Consider the following 11,871-nt stretch of genomic DNA (forward strand, 5'->3'; position numbering starts at 1 on the left):
TGAGCCCTGGGGTCAATGCCCCGGATCAGGGGTTGAACTGGCAATGGAGGGTCCAGGGCAGGGGCTGGAGAGCAGCCTCTCTGCTCTGCTGGGTGCCTTGAGTTCTGTGACAACTGCCATGAAGGGTCACACAGGAGGTGCAAGGGCACCAAGTGAGAGCCCCGCCCATTTCCCCAAGGGGGGCACCTCTCGGGTGGGCTGGGCCAGCGATCACAGCTTTCATTGTGACCCCGCCCTGGCCTGTGTCGTGGCCACGCCCTCATTAGTTTCATCTTTCTCATCCACCAATGGGCTGTGAGCATTGAGGCCACGCCCACCACAGTGTTGCCTAGCTCCGCCCACTCCCACCAGCTCTGGCTCAGTTGCACGTCTGCGCTGTCAGCTGAAGGAAGTGACTCCCCAGTGCTTGGATGGTGGTGACGTGGCCCCCCTTTCCTTTTCCCTGCCCCGAGATGTAGGAGGAAATAAGACAGAGAAAGTTGACTGTGGCCAAGAATAAGGTATAGCATGTTGGGTCACAGGCCCCAGACCCAGCCTGAGGCCCCTCTGATGGTGGGACAGGGGCAGGACTCAGTGTCACTTCTGAGGCACTTGGGGCTTGTTCCTCTGAGCCTATTGACTCCCCTCACCAAAGTCTTCTCAGCCATCCCTGTCCTCTCAGCAGCCCAGCCCCTGCCCTCGCCAGGTGCCACCTGTCATTACTGCCTGGAGCCCAGCCTTTGACTTGATGACCCAGTCCCCTAAGTGTTTTCACCCTCTTTCTGACTTCTCTGGTTGTGGCACAAATTTCCATTTGGAAGGTGACTTGGGACTAGGGGACCCAGGAACGACAGGTTTCTGGCTCGCTTAGTCCCTTGACTTAGACATTGACAAACTGAAAAGCCTACACTTCACCAGTGGGCTTGAAATGTTGACAGTGTCTCTGGGTGACAATTAGGAGGATGGGTTTGGTTTGGTTTTCTCCCAGGTTTCTACTCTCTAGAGACACTTTACAATCTATTTCTGGGTCCGTATCTCACATTAGAATTCTCCAGGATTCTGGGACCAGAGCGCCTTTCAGTCAGTGCCCTCTGCAGGGAGATGCGCTTATCTTCTGTGGAACAAATCCTGGGCAGCTGAGCTTCACAGCTTGAGTCTTGCCCAGATCATCTCAATCTGTGGTGCCACAGGACTCATAGGGGGCGTCCTTCTGAAGAGTCAGACTTGCTCGATTCCTTTGAGAGAGAAAAAACCTATTAATGTCCTTAGGGGTGACATTCACCTAGGTTTGTAAGATCGTGATAGACTTCTCTCTGAAATGATGCTTGGCTTGTCCCCTTTTTGTTAGGTCCCCAGATCCCTAGGGGTGTGCCCTCATGACTTCTGCCATTAGCATACATTGATGTAAACGTCTGAGAAGTGCTGGTGTGCAGCTCTCACAGCTCTGTAAGGGAGGCCCCCAGTGTCTGATTTGTACTTTGTCACCTGGCAGCTGCTGATTCATGACAAAGCCCCAGAAGACTGAAGTTCAATTCCATTATTGCCTTTTTTTAGTCATGTTATCAATCCACTTCTTCAGCCACTTAGTGATCATTACAACACCTTGTAGAGTTGCTGGTGGCATTAAATCAGATGGTATAAGAAAGAATATTTTGTAAAAACTGTATAGTAGGATGCAAGTACAGGGGCTTATAGGTCTCCTGGATATTACTGCTTTTCCTTTTCACAGTTAAGAGATTACCAATGGAGAAACGGGCCTGGTGGTCCTCCAGGAGCAAAGAACAAAAGGAAAACTGGCAGCAGCCCTGATTCAGCCACTTCTGGGGGTTGCCAGTTGCCTAAGGAGCTGAGTCTTGGCTGTTCAGGCTCCTGGGAACCGGGGGCTCAAGGGACAGTAGGGGGTAATGGTAATGATCATGGAGGAAGTGTCAGGGGCTGGGTAAGTCTGGGTTTGAATCCTGCCTCTCCCTCTGCTAGGGAGATGATTCAGGACTCTTCTCTGAGCTTCTCCCTTGAAGCTGTGCATACAAAGATGGACCAAGGGCTTGGCTGTCATGGGATCCTGCTGCAGGAAGCACAGGATGATGTTGATGACACCAAGGTCCAGGGCTCAACCCCTGTACTGGCCACCAGCAAAAAAAAAAAAAAGGTACAGGGTGAGAGCCACTCAGGAGGGGAGGGACGATGGGGAAGAGAAACCTTGAGAAGTGGGCACAGAGGGGCTACAGGAGGAGCGCCTGGTCCATCTCAGGCAGGAAAGAGACTTTTGCCAGTTGATGGGGAAGAAAGGACGTCAGAGGGCTCAGCCATTAAGGGGGACAGAGCGTCTCCATGTGCACTGTCATCTCTAGCCCACATCATGCATCAGTGGGGACGCCTCTGTGACATCAGTGGGGAGGCCTCTGTGACATCAGTTTACATGAAGGAGCTGGAGGTAAGCGCCCCTGCAGGCAGCCTCTTGACCACCTCCCATGCTGGGGGTTGGGTGCCCCGCTGCCAGCTGAGACAGCCACCACCCCACCCCTAATTATTTCTCTATCTCCCCCCATACCCCCTCCAGCTCCTCCTCTCTGCATGTGCCTAGAGCCAGGGCCTAGATCTGGCAGTAGCCTGGGACTCCAGCTACGGAGAAAACAAATGTCGAAGGAGCATGATCCAGGAATTGGTAAGAGTCCAGTGGGGTCCCCTGCTTCCACGCTGCCAATCCTGGGCTCCAATTTCCCCTTGGGGCTCTGAAGAAAAGGGCTGGGAGCCCCTGGTGCCAAGGGAGAATGGGGTGCTGGGGGCCTAGGCCTCAGCGGGAGGGACCCCAGACCATGCAGCATGGCTGTTTCTGTTGCTGCCCTGTCTGCTGACTCTCTCTTCTCCAGACACCCCTGCTTGAGTCCTCACCACACGTGGCCTGGGCTGTCCCCCTGCTGGAAACACTAGACTGACTGTTGTCAGAAGTCCTGTGTTCCTGTGTCAGAACCCTGATTTAGTTCCTGCTTTGCTTTGCCTTTGGTTTTGGACAAGCCACCTCTCTTGCCTGGGCTTGAGTGTCCTGCGATAGAATTAGAGGGTGTCAAAGGTCCCTTTCAGCTCTAAGGATGAAAGATTTCTAGGCACACTTGAAACCTCAGGGAAACAGGGATCTTGCCTGTCCTTTTAATTCCTGGATCCCTGTTCTTAGGAACAGTCCCTGTCCCGTAGCATGTGGCTCATGGTGAATACATGCACCCTTGTGAATCACAAGCTGGGAGAAGGGTAGTCTTTCCTTTCTCAGCCTCCATTTCTAGAGGTTTCTGTGGCTGTCCTTCAAAGAGAATCCAGACTCAGACATTCAGCTCTGTAGCTGTGAGTAAAAACCAACAAAGTCCCAAATTCTCTTTCCTCTGGAGTTCGAGGAGAGTTTTTCAATTTGCGTCCCCATAGGGTCTGAGAGCTTTTCCTTGAAAATCCATTCCTGTCCCCTGCCCACCTCTCTGCTCTGGGGAATGGAGCTGAGGGGACAACCTCAGTCACTTTCCTGTGATTCTCCACACAGAAAAAACAGCAGCAGGAGAATCTGGTCTCACTGGTGGGCCTGTCCTGGGCCATTGGTGGCATTCCTGGGGCCTGTCCCTTGCTGCTGCATCTCTGCCTCCCTGGTAAGAGATGTTTCTTTCCTCTTCCTACTGCAGGAGAGTAGGTGTCAGCAGGTGAACTCCCTGCAGGAACAACTGCAGGTGAGTGGACTGTATGGCATCCCTCATGTCCCCTGGAGAACCTTCCTTTCCCTCTCTCAGCACCCATTTGGCTTTTCTCCCAAAGGCTCAGATTCGGACCACTGATGTCTCAATGTCTGAAAAGGCACAGTTAGAGAGAGCCCTGGCCAGTGCTCACCATGTGGTCTGGCAGAAAGCAGGTGTGGATCTGGGCACCCTTCCTCCCTCAACCTGGTGCCTTGGCAGGCCTTTGGGGGAGTCCTTTGGGCTCCATCTTGACCTCTGTCATTCCAGGGCAGTGTGAGCATCTGGTGAGCTGCCTGTGCTCACGTGAGTGCAGATAAAAGAGCTGCAGCGGAGTCTGACCACTGTCTCTGCACAACAGAAGGAGGCGGGGAGGGTGAGTCCAGCCACCTGCCCTCACACTTGCACCTCCGCCCCCTGGGGGAAAATGGCCTTAGAGAATTAGATAGACCCGGATGTTCACATCCCAGCTGTAAGTGATCTTAGCACTTAACCGAATGGTTGCTGTACATGTTCATGTTCGTGTGCCCCAACTACATCTTCCCCCTGCCCAACCCTGACTTCACCTTTCTGCATTTGCAGTCCTACCGTGACCTGAAGAAAGAGCGAGATGCTCTCCACCTGCACTTGGAGGACAAGTAGGAGGGGGACGGTGGATGGCAGGTCTGGGGGTCTCAGCGCGGTCGATGTGGTGGGAGGTGGGAGGGTACAGGTGAGCACGATGTGGGGGACGCCCAGGTTTGGACATGTGCAGAGCCAAGCTCTGGCCCCAGCTGTGCCGGTGACTCGTGTGTGGCCTCAGGCAATTCATGTCCACTCTCCGGACTGGCACTTGTGACTCTTGGTTCCTGGGGTCCCCTTCCCATGCCATGGTCCTCTGGTTGTGTGGCAAAGTCAGTGCATTGATCACCAGAGTGGTCCTTTCTGTTCCTCATTCTTTCCATTCTCCACCACATCTGGCCACAGGAGCAACTATGAGGACTGCAAGTGTCACCAGTCCCAACTGAAGGGGAAGCTTCAGGTCCTTGTGATGGAGAAGGCAGCCTTGCAGCTCCAGATGAAAAAGCTCAAGACATGCAAGCTCCTGCCACAACAAGTGAGTGGCTGCAGCCCAGGGTTTTGGTTTTATGGGGGTGGGGTAGAGAGGGAGGTGACAGCCTGTCCGTTCTGCAGCCGCTCCCTCCATGGCTCACCTCCTGTGCTCTGGGCAGGTGCACACTTCGAGGGAGGAGCAGGGCCTGGGTCAGTTCCAGGAGCCAGAGACCTGCTTGGCTGATGTAAGCAGGTGGACAGGTAAGCTGGGGCTGGGGTGGCCTGGGAGCAGGTGGGGTGAGAGAAAGAGGTGTGCGCCAGCAGACGGCAAGTCTGCTCATCTAAGCCTCAGTGTCCCTGTCTGCAAAGGGGTGGGGTGCCCATTGTCAGCCACCCACAGTTGTCTTGAGCACAAGAATCTGAAGAATTCTATTTGAAATTGGTTTGAATGATTGACCATCATCTGGGCATGAGGAATGATTAGACAGGAAGCCATGGTCTGGGGCGAGGCTGAATTAGGAGCTGTGGGTCAGGAAGAGGGTTTTGTGCAGCTCCAGAAGCCAGAATCCCTCATCATCTGTTTCCTTTCTCAGCTGAGCCTCCACCCCTGGTGCCTCCAGCGGGGCCCAGCGAGGAAGAACGGGGGCTGCAGGTGGAGGCTGAGCAGCTGCAGAAGCAGCTGGAGAGCCTGGCAGGAGGGTCTGAGCCACCTGAACTGGGAGCAGGAGGAGCAGCTGCTAGAGCTGGGCAGTTGCTGGGCTCTGAGGCAAGCAGCACAGGCAGGTGCTGGAGGGCACGCAGTGCCACCATGACACCACCAGCTTGTGCTGACCCAGGCCCGTGAGCTCCAGAAGCAGCTGGCTGAGCTATAGACTGGCTTCAGCAGCCTGATGTGCCACCCGCCCTGCCGGCCTGCTTCCACACTCGCACCCTGGGCCTTTGTTTCCCCACCTGTAAACTGGGGTGCTAGAGACCTCATATGAAATGGTACGTGGGAAGGCACATGTAAGCCAGTGCCCTGTGCCCCCCTGCCCTGTGCCGTGGGCCTCCAGCTGCATCAGGTGGCTGCTTATTGCTTCTCTCCATCCAGACCGATTAGGACATGGAGGTCCCCAGTGCTGCAATCGGGGCAGCATGTGACAGTGGAGCTGGCTGAGAAGTTGGTCCAGAAAAGATAAAAACAAAATAAGAAAAAAAAAAAAAGAAGAAGAAGAAGAAGATGATGAAAACACCAAGAAGGAGAGAACACTAAGATGGAGAAAACACCCCTAAAAGGAAGAAAACACCCAGAAGAAGAAGAAAACAACTCATAAAAGGAAGAAAACCCCAAACAGAAGAAAACACACCAAATAGGAAAACACCCCAAAGAGGAAGAAAACACCTCAAAAATGAGGGAAACACCCCAAAGAAGTAGGAAACACCCAGAAGAAGAAAAAGCACCCAAAACAGGAAAACCCCAACAAAAAGAAGAGAACCACAACATAAAGAAAGCCCCAAAGAAAACCCTAACAAAAAGAAAACTCCCATAAAAGAAAAAAAAAAAAAAAACCCAAATAGAACAAAAGCCCAATGAAAAGAAAATTCTAACAGAAAGAAGAAAAGCCCCCCAAAAGAAAAATATACCCCCATGAAGACAAGAAAAACTCAGGGCCACCCCATGGCTCACTTGGGAGAGTGCGGTGCTGACAACACGAAGGCCACAGGTTTGGATCCCTATATAGGGATGGCCGGTTAGCTCATTTGGGAGAACATGGTGCTGACAACACTAAATTGAGGGTTAAAATCCCCTTACTGGTCATCTTTAAAAAAAAAATAACCTAGAAAAACTCCAAATCCAAAAAAGCCCCAAAAGAAGAAAACTACCACAAAAGAAAACCCCAACAAAAACAAGAAACCCTCCAAAAACAAAACCTTAACAAAAAGAAGAAACCCTCCAAAAGCAAAACCCTAATGAAATAAGACACCCATAAAAGAAGAGAAAAAACCAAATAGAACAAAAGCCCAATGAAAAGAAAATTCTAACAGAAAGAAAACCCCCCATGAAAAGAAGAAAAGCCCCCTGAAAAGAAGACTATACCCCCATGAAAATAAGAAACACTCCAAAAAAGCCCCAATAGAAGAAAACCCCCACAAAAGAAAACCCCAACAAAAACCAAAATGAGTGCCAAAAAAAGGAGAAAATTTTTAAAAAGAGGGCAGAAAAGCACAAAAAGCAAACAAAAAAATGCAACAAAATACAAAGAAGAAAAATAGTAAAAAAAAAAAAAAAAAAAAGAGAGAGAGAAAAGCAAACAAGAAGAAAAAAAGCCATAAAAGAAAAACCAAAAAAAGACAACAACAAAAACAATAAAAAAAAAGAAAGAAAAGAAAGAAAGAAAGAAAGAAAGAAAGAAAGAAAGAAAGAAAGAAAGAAAGAAAGAAAAAAGAAAGCAGCAGTGTGCCCTTACCAGTAGTCCAGTCTCAGGGGCCTGTAGGGGAAGACCAGTGCAATTGGTCCCCTGGGCAGGCTAGGACAGTGGGCCCTAGGATCAGGCAAGGCCAGGGGAGTCTTAGAGCCAGGCCAGGCCAGGCCAGGGGGAGCCTTAGCATGAACACAGGCCAACGAGTCCCTGGACAGGCCAGTCAAGGGCACCCTTAGGGCACTGTGTGGTCCCCTTAGAAGCAGGGTGGCCCTTATGCCAGTGGTCCCCTAGGGGTAGACCAGTAAAGGGGGGCCGTGTGGCATGCCAGGCCAGTGGGTTCCTTGGGCAGGACAGGACAGGCTGGCCCTTAGCTGTAAAAGGCCCTTGGCAGCATGACTGGCCTGGGCAGCTCTTAGTGGCAGGTGAGGGCCCAAGGGCCCTAGGGACAGGTCAGGCCATGGGAGCACTTAGTGGAAGGCAAGCCAGTCAGGGGCACACTTAGCACCAGTCCAGGACAGAGGTGGCCATAGTTCCAGGCCAGGACAGGCCAGCAGGGCCCTAGGACAGCCCAGGAAAGGCCAGGCAGGTCCTTGGCTCTGGGCCAGGCTGGGCCAGGCAGGACCATAGTGCCAGGCCAGGCCTGCAGGATCCCAGGGATAGGCCAGGCCAGGCCAGGGTGGCTCTGAGGCAGTGGGTCTCTGGTGTACGCCTGGCCAGGCCCACCCTTAAGTGGCAGTGGGGCCATTAAAAGGCCTGGGCAGGGAAGCCCTTAGTGGCAGGCCAGGAAACGCCAGAGGTGCCCTTAGTGACAGGACGGGTGAGGCCAGGGGCTCTCTTAGAGGAAGACCAGGCCAGGCCAAGGGGACCCTAGGGGGGCTCTTTCTTTTTCTTCCTTCCTCCCACCCTCCTCCCTTCACTAACCTTCACTAACCTTCAGTAACCTTCACTAACCTTCCCTTGACCTTCTATTGACCTTCCATTTACCTTCCCTTGACCTTCCCTTCCCTCCCCTCTCTTCCCCGCCCCTTTCCTTCCTTCCTTCCTTCTTTCCTTCCTTCCTTCCTTCTTTCCTTCCTTCCTTCCTTCCTTCCTTCCTTCTTTCCTTCCTTCCTTCCTTCCTTCCTTCCTTCCTTTCCTTCCTTCCTTCCTTCTTTCCTTCCTTCCTTCCTTCCTTCCTTCTTTCCTTCCTTCCTTCCTTCCTTCCTTCCTTCCTTCCTTCCTTTCCTTCCTTCCTTCCTTCTTTCCTTCCTTCCTTCCTTCCTTCTTTCTTTCCTTCCTTCCTTCCTTCCTCTCCTTCCTTCCTTCCTTCCTCTCCTTCCTTCCTTCCTTCCTCTCCTTCCTTCCTTCCTTCTTTCCTTCCTTCCTTCCTTCTTTCCTTCCTTCCTTCCTTCTTTCCTTCCTTCCTTCCTTTCCTTCCTTCCTTCCTTCCTTGCTTCTTTCTTTCCTTCCTTCCTTTTTTTTTTTAATTTAAAAATTTTATTTTATCGATATACATTGTGGCTGATTATTGCTCCCCATCACCAAAACCTCCCTCCCTTCTCCCTCCCCCTTCAACAAAAAAAGATGGTTAGATGCCACGAAGTAGGTGGCAATGCCTTAACCGTACGCGTGTTGTTAGGCCCGAGGGCCTCTTCCATCCTTGTCAAGGGGAGTGCTAACCTTCTCTTCTTTCATACAACACTTTCCTTCCTTCCTTCCTTCTTTCTTTCCTTCCTTCTTTCTTTCCTTCCTTCCTTCCTTCCTTCTTTCTTTCCTTCCTTCCTTCCTTTCTGTCTCTCTGTCTCTGTCTCTCTCTCTCTCTCTTTCTTTCTTGGCAGCCTTAGGGGACACCAGTCCAGGGTAGCCCTTACTGGAAGGCCAGGCCAAGCAAGGCCAGAAGAGGGGACGAGTTAGAGGCAGGTCAGTCCAGGCCAGGAGGGCCTGGGGAGCTCTTTTCTTCTCTTCCTTCCTTCCTTCCCTCCTTTTTTCCCTGCCTTCCCTTCCCACCATCCCTTCCCACCTTTAAAAAAAAAAATAACCTAGAAAAACTCCAAATCCAAAAAAGCCCCAAAAGAAGAAAACTACCACGAAAGAAAACCCCAACAAAAACAAGAAACCCTCCAAAAACAAAACCTTAACAAAAAGAAGAAACCCTCCAAAAGCAAAACCCTATCAAGAAGAAACCCTCCAAAAACAAACCCTTCCCACCTTCCCTTCTCTCCTTTCCTTCTCTCCCTTCCTGCCTTCCTTCCCTTCCTTCTGTTCTTGCCTTTTCTTCCTTCCTTTCCTTCTTTTTTTTTCTTGGAGGATCTTACTTTCTTTCATTCTTTCCTTTCTTTTCTTCCTTCCTTCTTTCTTCAGGGTCTGTTTCTCTCTCTTTCCTTCCTTCCTTCCTTCTTTCCATCTCCTTGTTTCCTCTAGCCCACCTATGTCCCTCCTGGCCTGCCCTGCCACTAACAGGTAGGAGGCCCTGGCCTGATCTCCCCTTGGGCCCCCAAGAAAGAAAGACCCCCCCATGGCACCCCCAGGCTGACCTGCCTCCAAGAGACACTCTGGCCTCGCCTGGCTTGTCCTGCCACTAACAGTGCCCCTGGACTTTCCTGGCCTGCCACTAACGGTCCCTGGCCAGGCCTGCTAAGGGCCCCACTGACAATATGGGTGAGCCTGACCAGATGTAGAGAAGAGACCCACTGGTTGTGCCTGCCTCAGGTCTGCCCTGGCCTGACCTGTCCTGTCTGTAAGAGACCCCCCAGGTCAGGCCATGCCAGTCCAGGGGTCTCTGACAGGCAGGCAGGTGAGGACAGGGGCCATACCACTAAGCAGGCCAAGGGGGCCATGAGGCAGGCCATGCAAAGAGGGCTCTTACTGGCAGGGCAAGCCAGGCCAGGCGATCTCTTAGAGGCAGGCCAGGGGGGATCTTAACACGAAGACAGGCCAAAGGGGCACAGGGACAGGCCAGTCAAGGAGGGCACTTAGTAGTAGGAGGCCCTTGGCATCATGCCCGTTCAGGGCAGTCCTTAGTGGCAGGTGAGGGCCTAGGGGACCTAGGGGCAGCCCAGGCCATTGGTGCCCTTGGTGGCAGACCAGTCCAGGACAGAGGTAGCCCACAGTGCCAGGCCAAAACAGGCCAGCAGGGTCCTCAGAACAGCCCAGGAGAAGTCAGGAGAGTCCTTGTCTCTGAGCCGGGCCAGCAGGGTCCTACAGACAGTCTAGGCCAGGCTAGGGAAGCCCTAGGGGCAGGCCAGGCAGGGACAGGACTTCCTTAGGAGCAGTCCAGGCCATGTGAGGGGCACTTGGGGTAGGCCTGACCATGGTAGACCTAGTGGCAGGCCAAGCTGGTCTGGGGGGCCCTAGGAGTTGGCTGGGCCAGTCTATGGGGTTCTTATGGGCAGGTAAGTCCAGTGTGGCTCTTAGTTCCAGGCCAGGCCAGGCCAGGCCAGGGAGGCCATAGGGGAAGGCCAGAGAGGGGACCCCTTAATGCTAGGCCAGACCAAGGAAGCACTTGGGGCAGGCCTGGGGGGTCCTTAGCATAAGGGGGGCTGTTAACAGCAGCGGGGCCCTGAATACTAGGCCTGGCCATGGAGGCTCTTAGTGCCAAGTATTCTATTATAGCCACACAAAATGGGCTAAAACAGAAAATTGGTAACAGGAGTGCGGTGTGCATTATAGCGGACACTTGAAAATGTGGAAATGGCTTTGGAACTGGGTGTTGAGGAGAGTTTGGAGGAATTTGGAGGGCTAAGAAGTAGAGCAAAAGATTAGGGAGAGTTTGGAATGTCTTAGAGACCCATTAAGTGGTGGTGAGCAGAATGCTTATGGAAATATGGACTGTAAAGACCATTCAAAGGAGGTCTCAGACAGAAATAACAAGTTTATTGGAAACTGGGACAAATGCACCCTTGCTGCGAACTGACAAAGAACTTGGCTGCATTGTGCCCTAGGACTTTGTGGAAGTTGGAACTTAAGAATTGTGAACCAGAGTATTGGGTGGAAGAAGTTTCTAAGCAGCAGAGCATGAAGGAAGCTGCATGGATACTTGTAAGAGCCTGCTCTGAGTTACGGCAGCAAAGGCATGACATAAAGCCAGAATTGAAAAGGGAAGCAGAGTGTAAGGATTTGTAAAATTTGCAGCCTGGCCGTGTGGTAGAGAAGCAAAGAGCATTCTCAGAAGGAAATTCCATGGTACTAAGAAGATTAACAAAAGAATGGGATTATCAAGAGATAAATGCCCTGAAGGCATTGCAGAAGCCTCTGGGGCCAACTCTTCCATTCCAGGCCCAAAGATCTAGGGAGACAGAATTGCCTTGGGGAACTGGCTTGAGGAGCCCTCCACGGGCTCACTGCTCAGGGCCACCTGAGGAAACTGCTTCAAAGCACCCCGGCTGCTTTGGCTGCTCCAGCTTTGGCTAAATTGGCCCCAGGTGTGGCTGGACCCATAGATTTGGAAAAAACAAGCCAGAAGCCTTGGTGAGTCCATGTGGTGTTAGGTCTTCAGGCTCACAGAATGCCAGAGCTTGGAAGGCTTGGGAGCTCCAACCAGATTTCAAAGGATGCATGGAAAAGTCTGGGGGCCCAGGAAGAGATCTGTCACAGGGCTGGAGTCACCAGACAGCCTTCACTAGATCAATGCTAAATAGAAATGTGGGGTCAGAGTTGCAGCAGAGAAACCCCATCAGCACCATGTCTAGTGGAGCCATGAGAGCAGGCCTGCCATGGAGACCCCAGACGTGTGGAGCTACAGAGTGGAACGACAGCCTGGGATTGCTGAA

The 11,871-nt window shown here is 52.2% G+C and overlaps 1 non-coding gene across 1 annotated transcript; it reads right to left on the minus strand.

Annotated features, from left to right (window-relative positions):
- Window positions 1–8,678: 8,678 nt before the first annotated feature.
- Window positions 8,679–8,804, minus strand: LOC134366546 (U6atac minor spliceosomal RNA). The gene has a single exon (XR_010022343.1). It is a non-coding gene; the product is annotated as a U6atac minor spliceosomal RNA (small nuclear RNA).
- Window positions 8,805–11,871: the final 3,067 nt, after the last annotated feature.

This window comes from Cynocephalus volans, chromosome 18 (genome assembly GCF_027409185.1).
Source record: "Cynocephalus volans isolate mCynVol1 chromosome 18, mCynVol1.pri, whole genome shotgun sequence".
Lineage (NCBI taxonomy): Eukaryota > Metazoa > Chordata > Mammalia > Dermoptera > Cynocephalidae > Cynocephalus > Cynocephalus volans.